This window comes from Ursus arctos, unplaced genomic scaffold, assembly GCF_023065955.2.
Source record: "Ursus arctos isolate Adak ecotype North America unplaced genomic scaffold, UrsArc2.0 scaffold_9, whole genome shotgun sequence".
In the NCBI taxonomy this organism is placed as follows: Eukaryota; Metazoa; Chordata; class Mammalia; order Carnivora; family Ursidae; genus Ursus; species Ursus arctos.
Window position 1 is genome coordinate 81,384,039 of NW_026623111.1, and position 12,439 is coordinate 81,396,477.

Here is a 12,439-nt window from a genome sequence, read left to right on the forward strand (position 1 = left end):
GCTGTGTCCAAATATTTTCCTACCTGTGCAGATTTTTCAGAAGCCTGGGGCTGGTAGCAAGCTGTTATTTTAATGACTCCCTTTACGTAAGCATTATTACCAGTTGCTGTCACTTCCTCTTGTAAATTGACAGAATTCTACCATGCCTGCTTTAAAAAATGGGTATCTAATAACTGCTTCTGAATTGTTACAACAGAAGATAATAGCTCTTGAAATACATATCTTGGGTTTCTGGAACCTTTAAGAAACAACTCTATCACTGTCATGTGATTGTTTTGAGGCCTGCTTCTCCTTACCCAGGGAAGTGCTCCTTGCCTTACTCAGCAAATGAGCACCACCATTGCATAAATATCAGCTATCCAAAACTGTTGAGCAGGCTTGAGGTATTAATGACTCATTCGTATGGGTAATTAAGCAAGTTGTATTATGAAAACACCTTACATTTCAGCTTTGAGTTCAATGCCTCATATGATGATTCATTGAATTGCTTTTGTATTTTGTAACCTAATTTGTTAATAAGTTTATGGGAAGCTACTTAAGCCAGTTGCTGATCATAGAGTTCTACCTTCCTTATTGTGATTCCTATAGTTTTCCAATGGAAACATGCTGTCAGACCCTCCTGCAAAGAGTGTTTTAAAACTCTGCTGTTCAATAGGGTTCTTAAATTATGGTGGATGTTTTATTAACTAAGTACCAGAAACATCTAAGAATTGAGTGCCTCAGGTCCCCATCTTCAGAGTCTTCTTATTTTTACTTCACAACTAATTCTGATAAATTTGGTTATCTGGTTTCTGCTCCTAAAAAAAAAAAAGAAAGAAAAGAAAAAAAGAAAAGTCAAAAGAATGGACAGGGTCTTGCCAGTGGCAGGTAAGCAATAAAATGTAACAGCTGATAGCAGGGGAGGGAACCAAACAATAAATTTAATTGAACATTAAAAGTGTCACAGCTTGAGAATTTAACGTAGGAGCCTGCACACCACAGTCCCTGAGCATCTCTGTGATGAGATTACCCAAGTGATGTTTCATTAGGTAGTATATAGTATTTAAGAAGGTAGGCTATGTGTTGTGTTTGGTGATACCAGTTTCCACTGCAAATAGTGATAAGTTTAGCACTTAAAGTGGTATATCCAGGTGGGAAATTTACGCAGAAAATATCTTGACTCATTCTTAAATATTTGGAGGGTTATAAGAAGTTCTTCTATTTAATTGAAACATTTTTCAAGTTTAATGACAGTAATTCATACATAATTTAATTTTTTAAAGTATGAGGAAAACTAAAGGAACAGTGATGTAAGCCACACAAATCATGTTAGAGGACCTCCACCTTTGGGAGGATAAAATATGCTTGTTTGAAAACCACTCAGCGGCAGTTGCGTGACTGCCTGGATTGCTGGCCATGGCGTCCCTTTGCAGCAGAGGCTGGACGGCAGAGGGCTCCCATAACTGTTCTGTTTTGTTCTGTTTTAGCTATGCCGCATCATCTGAAGTTGTGTTTTAGTTCGTCACGGTCGTCTTTTCCTGGAAGCTCGCTTTATTATTATCATGTTCGGATAGTGAATACTTTTATGTTCTGCAGAAATCCAGTTTAGTGGAGTCATGTTATAGCAAGAATTATTTTAATATAAGAAGTAGACAGTCCATATTAATTATTAGCGATTGTATTATGTCATATTAGTTACGGTCTTGAAGGACATTGAAAATCTGTTCAGGGAAGCATATTTATGTTGTTACTCAGAGATGACATCACCCTCTAATTGTCCTTTGGTTTAAATATTTGATTCTTTATTACTCAGCCATCAGAAAGAACGATTACCCAACATTTGCAGCCACATGGACGGGACTGGAGGAGATCATGCTAAGTGAAATAAGTCAAGCAGAGAAAGACAATTATCATATGGTTTCACTCATTTATGGAACATAAGAAATAGCAGGGAGATCTGTAGGAGAAGGAAGGGAAGAATGAAGGGGGAGTAAACAGAAGGGGGAATGAACCACGAGAGACTGGACTCTGGGAAACAAACAGAGGGCTTCAGAGGGGAGGGGGGTGGGGGACTGGGATAAACTGGTGATGGGTGTTGAGGGTACGTATTACATGGAGCACTGGGTGTTGTACTCAAACAATGAATCATGGAATTTACATCAAAAACTAGGGATGTACTGTATGGTGACTAACATAACATAATAAAAAATTAAAAAATACACATTTGATTCTTTGCTTATAAAGAGAGTATATCTGTGACTATTCTCTGGTGTCAAGTTCAATATTTACGGTTGTCAAATAGATCAGCCACGGTGTTAATAAATTCCTGATCTCTCTTAGACGGTTGAAATTTTCCAAAAAGGGGGAAAGGGTAGTAAATTGCGTAATTACAGAGGTGAACCCTGTACTAGTGAGACAATAAAAAATGTCAAGAAATAATTCACTAAATTTTCAAATTTCCTGTAATTTTCCATTAGTATCCGTCATACATTCCTCTGCCTTATCACACTGAAGATAGGAATCCATAACACCCATTCAACAAATTTAATAAGCTCAAAACTCAGAAGTACAGTTTTCGGCTATGTCGAATGATGCCAAGAAGTGAAATAAGATGACGATAGAATGATGTTCATTTTAAAATGCTACATACAACTGTATATGTAACACATTGGAAAACCTAAAGGAAATGGATAATTTCCTAGAAAAACAAATGACTGGAAGTGACCCAAGATGAAATTTAAAATGTTAGTAGATTAATTATCAAATGAGAACATAAAAGTTTTTAAATCCATAATTTAAAAAGTATTTGGGGCGCCTAAGTGGCACAGTCTGTTAAGTGTCCAACTCTTGGTTTTGGCTCAGGTCCTGAGCTCAGAGCCACGAGATCGAGCCCCGAGTGTGGTTCTGTGCTTGGTGTGGAGTCTGTTTGTGATTCTCTGTCCCTACCCCCCATGCGTTGCATATTCTTTCTCTCTCTAAAACAAATAAATCTTAAAAAATAAAAAGTACTAAGACTGCAAGAAAAATTACCCCTAATTTTTTAAATAGGAAAAACTTCCCAACTCATTTCATATAGTTATAGAACACTATGAAAAGCTGATAAACAAACACAAACTCAAAGCAATCTCACTTATACATATCAGTGAAAATTCTAAAAAATGCAGCACAGTTAAAAAAAAAGTTAATATACTGTGGCAAAGAGAATTTTATTCCAAGAATTAAAGAGTATTTTGATGAGTAAATCTAACAATCAAGTACATAAGTGAATTAAAAAATAAAAGATGATCATATCAATAGATCCTGAAAGAACTATTGCTAAGATTCAATACCCATACCTAATCAAGATTCTTCAATAAAATAGAAATTGAAGGAAACTATTTAAATACAATGAAGGTTATTTATGAAAAGCCTTCAAGTATTTAAAATCAAACTCTTTCATTTAAAATCAGGAACTAGCAGGAATGAATGCCTACTGTCGTTATATAATATTAAAAATTATCTTGGAGGATCCAGGGAATGTGACAAGATTAAAAAGTGAAATAATCAGTACAAATATAGGAAAATAGAAAACTCTGTTGATGTAATTATATACCTAGGAAACCACAGAGATTAGGAAAAACAGAATTAGAGAGTTTGTAAGATATTTGGAAACAAGATGAATCTACCGAATTTAATAGCAATAAGCACCTTGAAATGCTAATGGGAAAAATATTTCATTCACAATAGTGAAAAAAATTAATAAAGATAAAATAAGTTTACCAAGAAAGGTAAAAGACCACGGGGGGGGGGAGGGGCGGGCGGGGAACCTATGAATATGTTACTAAAAGCAATTGAATGATATTTTAAACACATGAAAAAAAACTTGCTAGTGTAAAAAATATAAATCTTTTAAAATTAATATATATGGTCACCTGGGTGGGTCAGTTAAGTGTCCAACTCTTGATCTCAGCTTGGGTCTTGATCTCAGGGTTGTGAGTTCAGGTTCCACGTGGGGCTCCACGCTATGCATGGAGCCTACTTAAAAAAATAAAAATAAAATAATACATAAATTTAATAAAATTAACATTAGAATCCCAAGAGTATTTAAAAATTGCATTATCTTAACATTCATATAGAATAGTCAGAAAATTCTACCCAAAAAAAAGACTATTGAGAGGAAATTTGCTCACCAACTACCAGCATATACTATAGACCCATCAGAATCAAGTTAGTTAATATAAGAAAAGCAATTGCATTAAACAAGATTGATAGAAAAGAATTGAGACTCCAGGTATATATGAACATTTAATATATGACAAATGTGTTTCAATTCAAAGAAAACAAAATTGGATTCCCAATTTATGCTAAAGGTTTTGATGTGACACATAAAATGTTTAAAATCATTTAAAGGTAGAGAGTGGGAGCCTGGGGGAGAGGGAGAGAAAATAGACTAATGAGAGGGAAAACCTATGTAGCAAAATTAACTTTTTGTGATAAGGGATAAAGTCAAATATTAATAATATAAATATGGAGAAAATTGCAATGTGGGTTACAAAGAGTTAACATCTATACTAACATGTATTATATAATATATAGTGATAATATGTAATATACCATGAGCACTTACAGGAAAACTGAACACAAAAATATGGGTAAATAATATAAAGACATAACCATAGAAAAGTAAATCCAAATGACCAAAATGTATAAAATTATGTTCAAGGTCACTAGTGATCAAAGAAATGCAAATAAAGCATTAGAGGATTGTCATTTTGTACCCCATTAGATGGCCACATATCAAGAAGAAGAATATCCACTGTTGGTGAGGATTTTGGAGTAGAGGAGCAAGTACCCTTATACATTGCTGATAAGAAATATGGATTGCTACAGATTTTTTGGAAAATAACTTGCTAACTTTTGAGAAAAAATGTCACAGAAATCCTACAAAAATAAAATCAGTATGTATGGAGACGTGTGTATGTTTTTTATTGCAACATTGATTTTTGTGGAAAATACAAATCAGAAGTATATTAATTGATTCAGCATTTCTATGTGGTAGCGATAAAAAGCAAGATGAAGTATGGCATGTTTAATCCCCAAATCCCTTTATATGATAATAAATTTCTGTGTATATACATACACACTTGTATGGATATATACACTCTCAGTTTGGGTCATGTGTGTATATGTATACATATTTGCATATGATTTTATGAGTGTGGAGAAAAATGGGAATGAAATCTTCTAATGAGGATGACATTATTTGTCTGGAGAGGGTTGGTGAATTAAAGATGGGAATTTGGGAAAAAGAGAAAAAAGTACTAAATTCCATGTATGATATCCCATTTTGAATTACATATATTAAACGTGTGTATACACTGTAAGAAAATGTAAGCCAATAATTGGTGCTGATAACATGAAGGTCACTGATGACCTTACCCAGAGCAGTTTTAGTTAAGTGGGACAAAGAATGAAGTAAAATTCCTATTACAGTAGTTTTAATAAGTGGTAAGACACTACAATAAACTGTTTACCAAAATAATGCTAATAAAAATAAACCCAAAAAACGAGTAAAGAAAAGTGATAAAGTAGGGCGCCTGGGTGGCTCAGTTGGTTGAGCGCCTCTTTCAGCTCAGGTCATGATCCTGGAGTCCCCCATCGAGTCTGCTCCGCGGGGGGTCTGCTTCTCCCTCTGGCCCTCCCGCTCTCGTGCTCTCTCGCTCTCTCTCTCATACTCTCTCAAATAAATAATAAAATCTTTTAAAAAAAAGTGATAAAGAGAGTCACCACATGTTACGGCTATGAATGAGGCAAATTGGCCCCTGGGTTGTTTATTCGCTCAAAAGCCCACTGGCACCATATCAAAATTTTATACGTCCGTTTGTTTTAAACATAGCTTAATCAGAGTTTCAGCTATTTAGAGCTTTACTGCTTTACATACCCTATGAAACTATGTCTAAAATCTGCTTGCCACGGATAAAATAAGTCTTGGGTTATAAAGTCCCTAACCTGCTGCTGCTCTTTAGAATTCTCTGACCCAGAGACTCCCGGCCAAGTGCTAGACACGTAAGCCCTCTTTCTGATGCCTTTGTCCCCCAGGAGTTCCCTTGCCGTCCTCCCCTTCTGAATGATGGCCTCCTTGTCTTAAGCCTCTGGATGGTCTGGTGGTGTTGGGGCCTTCCCCAGTAGCAACCTTCAGAGTATCACCCAAATAAAGCTTGTATGTTCTGCTGCCACCTCATGGCCATATTTTCCCTCTGTGATCGGCCTTGAAATGCTCAAACTCACCCCCCTTTCACTAGATAATAATAAAAGTAAAAATTCACAAGGAAGATATACCAATTCTAAAAGTGTAGATACCTAATAATATATCTTCAAAGTAAATAAGGCCAAAATTAATAGAATTATACAGAGTAATTAATAAATTCACAAATATGCAGATTTTAATGCATCATTTTTAGTAATTGACTAAATGGACTTAAACTTAATAAGGCTATATAGATGACCTAGAGCTGTAATCAACAATTAAATAATCCCTATTCTTTTCAAGTAAACTTGAAATATTTACAAAACTTTACTAGATACTAGGCCTAAAGATATCACATTTTAAAATTCATGTATAGACAACAAAGCACTAGTTTTAGAAATCAATAACAAAAGGTTATCCAGGGGTACCTGGGTGGCTCCATCAGTTAAATGAGAGCCTTTGGCTCAGGTCATGATCCCAGGGTCCTGGGATGGAGTCCTGCTTGGGGCTCCCCAGTCAGCAGGGAGCCTGCTTCCCCCTCTCCCTCTGCCCCTTCTCTCTGTCTCTCATAAATTTAAAAATAGATAAATAGATGATACATAGATAGATAGATAGATAGATAGATAGATAGTCCAAAAGAGATACGTAAGTTTTAGAAATTACACAATTCCAAATAATTTATGGAACTAAGAAGTAATTATACTAAAATTAGAACATATTTATATATTTAAAATTGGATGAAGATGAAAAGATTATAGACCAACAAGTGTGCAATATACCTGAATATACTTTAAGGAAAATTTACTAGAAGCAATTCACATTCCTGAGAAGAACAACAACATACCCTATGAAACAAGACTATAGTCTTGTCCAAAGTCTATGTTAGCTTTGCTACCCGCTGTCATAATACAGTCCAAAGGGACCTGGACTGTCTGGACATTCTGTACAATATCACATTTGTTCGTTATATGGATCAGTTAAAACAGACTGGGTGAATAAGAAGTGGCAAGTATGTTTGACATCTGGGACACACGCATCCCTGAGAGTAAGAGAAAACCCTCTGAAGATTAAGGGACCTACCACATGAATAGAGATTTTAAGGGTCCAGTGGTCTGCGGTAGGTTTAAAACAAAGGACAAACGATTGCTTCTTGTATTCCTACTTCCTACCATGAAGAAGGAAGCACAGTGTCTCACAGGCCTCTTGGGGTTCTGGCGGTAGCATAGTCCAAACTCAGGAATACTGCTCTGACACATTTGCTGAGGGACCCAGAAAGCTGCCAGCTTTGACAGGAGCTTAGAGTAAGAAAGAGCTCTGCAGTAGGTCCAAGCCACAGTACAATCAGCCCTACCACTTGGGCCTTACAATCCAGCAGACTCAATCCAGACATTAAAGATACACGCAGTGGGAAAGACATTATGCAGAGTGTAGGGCAAACTGTAATAGAAGGAATTTCAACATAGTCCTATGGGGTTCTCTAGCAAGGCCATGCTATCTGCTGGTAATTATATATCATATTGTATAGTATAATCATACACCTTAATAATACTGGATTCAACTGGCAATGGGTATCGAGTGACCATGTGACTAGAACTTCTCATAATGAGCTTGGTTTTGTTAGACCTACTGAGTCATAAGGATAACTTGGCCCCATAGTAACCCATCATGAGATGGAAGTAGCATGTCAAGGATCAGGCATGAGAAGTACTACAGGGCACACAAGTAAACAGTGTGAGCAGGTGGCCCAGGTTCCCACGTCATCAAAAACCATTTCACCAGCTTCTCTCCCTCACCTTGTCATTCATTTTGCATGCATAGAGAGGTGGCCCAAAGTAAGAATGTACTCATCTATTCCTAGTCAAATGGCTTGCTGATAGGTCAGGGGTTGGAAGGAGAAAGTTTGGAAAATTGAAGACAAATCTGGGAAAGAGGCATATGGATGAAACTGTGGAAATAGACAAGATATGAAGATCTTTGTATCGTATATTAACTCTTGCAGAGGGTATCTGCCACCAACCAAGGCAACAAAGTGATTCAGTCAATTGATGTCAGCCAGCTTCTTTCATTGGCCACCTAAGTGCTGGCACAATTGTGCATAAATGTAGTGGCAGGGAGGAAAGCTATAAAGAAGCCCGAACAGCAGAAGTTCCTTCTGACCAAGGCTGGTGTGGCTATTGCTGCTGCAGAATGTCCCACCTGCCCATTACAGAGAACAACACTGAGGCCTCAATATGGCACCATCCATCAAGGAGACCGTATAGCCACATAGTGGCAAGTTGAGTACATTGAATCCCTCCCATTTAGGGAAGAGAGAAATTATCTTGACTGGAACTGAGACTTATTCTGAGTATGGACTTGCTTTCCCGCTCATAGGGCCTCAAACAGTACCACTATCCAAGGACTAACAGAATGTTTGATCCACAAACATGGGATCCTGGTCATCGGTGCATTGGACCAAGGAAGACACTTTATAGCACAGTAGTTGCAACAGTGGACTCATGACAATGTGAATCAGTGATCCATCAAAAATCATAAAATCATTACAACCAGAACGTGCCAAACTGATAGAGTGATAGAAAAACCTTTGGAAGCCCTTTGAAGTCACAAGGATGGGGCACAGCATACACTCTACATTGATGACCATTATATGGTCCCATGTCTCCAGCAGACAGAGGATCAAGGGTAGAAGAAAGAGTGGCACATTTACCATCATTCACAGTGACTCGCTTGGGAAATTTTTGCTTCTTATCTCTCTCAATGCTGTTCATATATTCACAAATATAAATTCATATATTCAGCTGTATAAACAGAAAAATATTTTGCTTAACAAAAGAAGCACAACTAGCAAAATTAAAAGACAAAAGACAAACTGAAGAAAGTATTTGTAAATTATATCACAGACAATTGACTACTCTCTTCTATGTAAAGTCTTTTTAAAATAGAAAAGAGAAATATCAAAGTCACAGACAAAGGACATGAGCAGATAGTTTACAGAAGAAGAAAGGCAAATGACTTTTAAACCAATGAAAAAGATGCCCACTCACTCAAAGTCAAAGACATATAAAATTTCACTGCAATACTATCTCTCATTTATCAGACTGGAAAAACCCCACAGTTTGAAAATATATGCTTTTGGTGTGACCTAGAAAAGACTCTGCCCAAGCACATACACCTGCCACACACACACACTCGAATAAACACACACGAAATATAAACACGTGTTCATTCATCGTGGAATTCTTTATAGCATCAGAAGATTGGAAGGCACTTTCCTCAGCAGAGGTCTGCTCAAAGTAATGGGACATGGCCAGAATGTAGTACTATTCAGTAGAAAACAGGAACAGGACAATTTCTACATACTGACATGGGACAGAAAAGTGCACATAATATGCTCCATTTGTACAATTGGAGATAATTTTCACCGATAAATATCTATTTGCTTATATTTACTAATATATAAAAAAGAGCAGAAAACAGAAATTAAATAAAAAAGGAAAGTGGGCTAGAATTGTTAAGGGACAGGAAAAGAAGCAAGAGTTTCCAAAAATACCTTTTCATATAGTTTTGACTTTGAAACTACATAAATGTTTTACATATCCAAAATCATACATAAATCTTGTTTAAGTAATAATATTGGTATTACTATTTTGAAATTTTTGAATTTTATAAATTAAAACTAATAAATACTATGTTAATAATATTAGGAACCAAGATATTCAGTGTAAGAGAAAAAAGATAAAGGTAAAAGCCCTATAATGTTACCTTTGAATTAGAAATAGCAACTTGATCTCATGTTTTTCATAGTTTTATTTTTTAAATGATTCAAAAACTATGATAACTTAGGAAACTTTAAAATATTTAGTTATCTTATAGAATTTATGTCCTATAATTGCATTGTTTTATATAACATTTACTTTTTCTCCTCAATCAGCACTGAAGGGATTTTGAGTACATATAATCTGTGCTATGAATTATATTCTGAAATCACCAATAATAGTAATAGTAAAAACAACACTGTTTATATTTTAAAACATGTATTTTATGATTTCTAAAACTTGTACTTTTTAGCAATGTTTACTGACAAGATCTAGATGCGATGATTCTCCAGCCATAGTGAGCATTCCTAACCTTCAGATTTTGGTTTTAACATACCCATTTTCATGGAATGATACCAGTCTTTTGGAGACTAGCTGATTCCAGGTCTGGCGTGGGGAAAATGCATATGAACCTGGGACAGCTTTTTATGCCTGAAAGGAAGAAAGCATTCAAACACTATGGCATCATGTCCAAAGAGTACAGACTCAGTTGTGAAATGTACCCAAGGGCCATATTTGGGACAATTTGAGAATCAAAAAATAAATCGTGCTGGGCTGAAACACACTGCATATTTTAAAAAATCATAAGTTGACATAAAAAGAATACAGGGGAGTCTGGCTCTGGTGATGATATAACAGCTAGTATTAAACTTAATCACCAGCCAGAAACAACTACAATACCTGGATGCACCTCCTTCAGCTTACTATCCCCGCAGCTAGCTATCCTGTAGACTCAGCACCATGTTGCATACTATCCTCCTCACCGAATTGCTCAACTAACACCAAGTCCTTGCTGCACTGTCCAGGGTCCCAGACCTCATCTGTTCCAAAATATGCCTGGTGCTATCTGCCTAGCTGCCCCTAGACTACCATGTAATAGTGAGTTCAGCTTCTTTATAGCTTTCACAAGTCATGTCAACGGTGTGTTGCTAACACAACACAGGCGGTGGGTCCCCCACTGCAGCAGCTGCTGTGGTAGCTCTTCCTGCCGTCAGTGTTCTTCCACAGTATAAATATGCTGTGGGAGTTTGCAATCCTCAACAATGTCTTAATGTAAAGCCACAGATTACCATGCAGCAGCCTGCTGTTAATTGTACAAGGTCAGGAGCCTTTGACTACTTCCTCCTCAAGTACAAAACCAAATTTGGGTAAATGACTGCTTCTTTTTATTCAAGCCGTGCACCCTACTGTTGGTGGTAAAAATCACCCATGTGTTGTGGGAGACATAATTCAGAACCTCTTCATAGGCTCGAATCTCCAGAGTCTCTCTGATCTGAGGTTGCTGAAACCTTGGTGTATTACAAGCCCACCAAGCCAAAAAGGCTGCCCAGGAAGCAATTAACAATGTCCTTGGAGTTCTGTTTAAAATTGATCAGGGACCAATATATACAATGGAATATTACTCAGCTATCAGAAAGAACGAGTTCTCAACATTTGCTACAACATGGACGGGACTGGAGGAGATAATGCTAAGTGAAATAAGTCAAGCAGAGAAAGACAACTATCATATGATTTCTCTCATCTATGGTGTTCATCCTTTCTGATAGCTGAGTAATATTCCATTGTATATATAAACCACATCTTTATCCATTCATTTGTTGAAGGGCATCTTGGCTCCTTCCACACTTTGGCTATTGTGGACATTGCTGCTATGAACATTGGGGTGCATGTGCCCCTAATGAAAGTAATTTTTATAAAAAGTTTTTATATAGAAAATTTTAAATTCAAATTATTTGAATGCCTGCAGCACTACTTAATTTTAAAAGGTAGAGTGTTTTGGTCTAATGAATATATAAATATTAAATACTTAAGAAAAAAATCTATTAATCACAAAAAATGACAATTCCCCCCCCTTTTTTTTTTAAGATTTTATTTATTTATTTGACAGAGATAGAGACAGCCAGCAAGAGAGGGAACACAAGCAGGGGGAGTGGGAGAGGAAGAAGCAGGCTCATAGCGGAGGAGGCTGATGTAGGGCTCGATCCCATCACGCTGGGATCACGCCCTGAGCTGAAGGCAGACGCTTAACCGCCGTGCCACCCAGGCGCCCCAATTTTCCCCTTAATTAAAAAGACATAGTTCCTCATTCTGAAGTGATTTATTGTACCTTTATCTTTTTTTTTTTTTTTAAAGATTTTATTTATTTATTCGACAGAGATAGAGACAGCCAGCGAGAGAGGGAACACAAGCAGGGGGAGTGGGAGAGGAAGAAGCAGGCTCATAGCGGAAGAGCCTGATATGGGGCTCGATCCCATAATGCCGGGATCACGCCCTGAGCCGAAGACAGACGCTTAACCACTGTGCCACCCAGGTGCCCCCTGTACCTTTATCTTTTATTAAGATCAACTTTCTATTTTAAAATCTAATTCTCTTGTAAATGTAAAATACTATTTTGTGAATGTAAATATATTTTCATTTA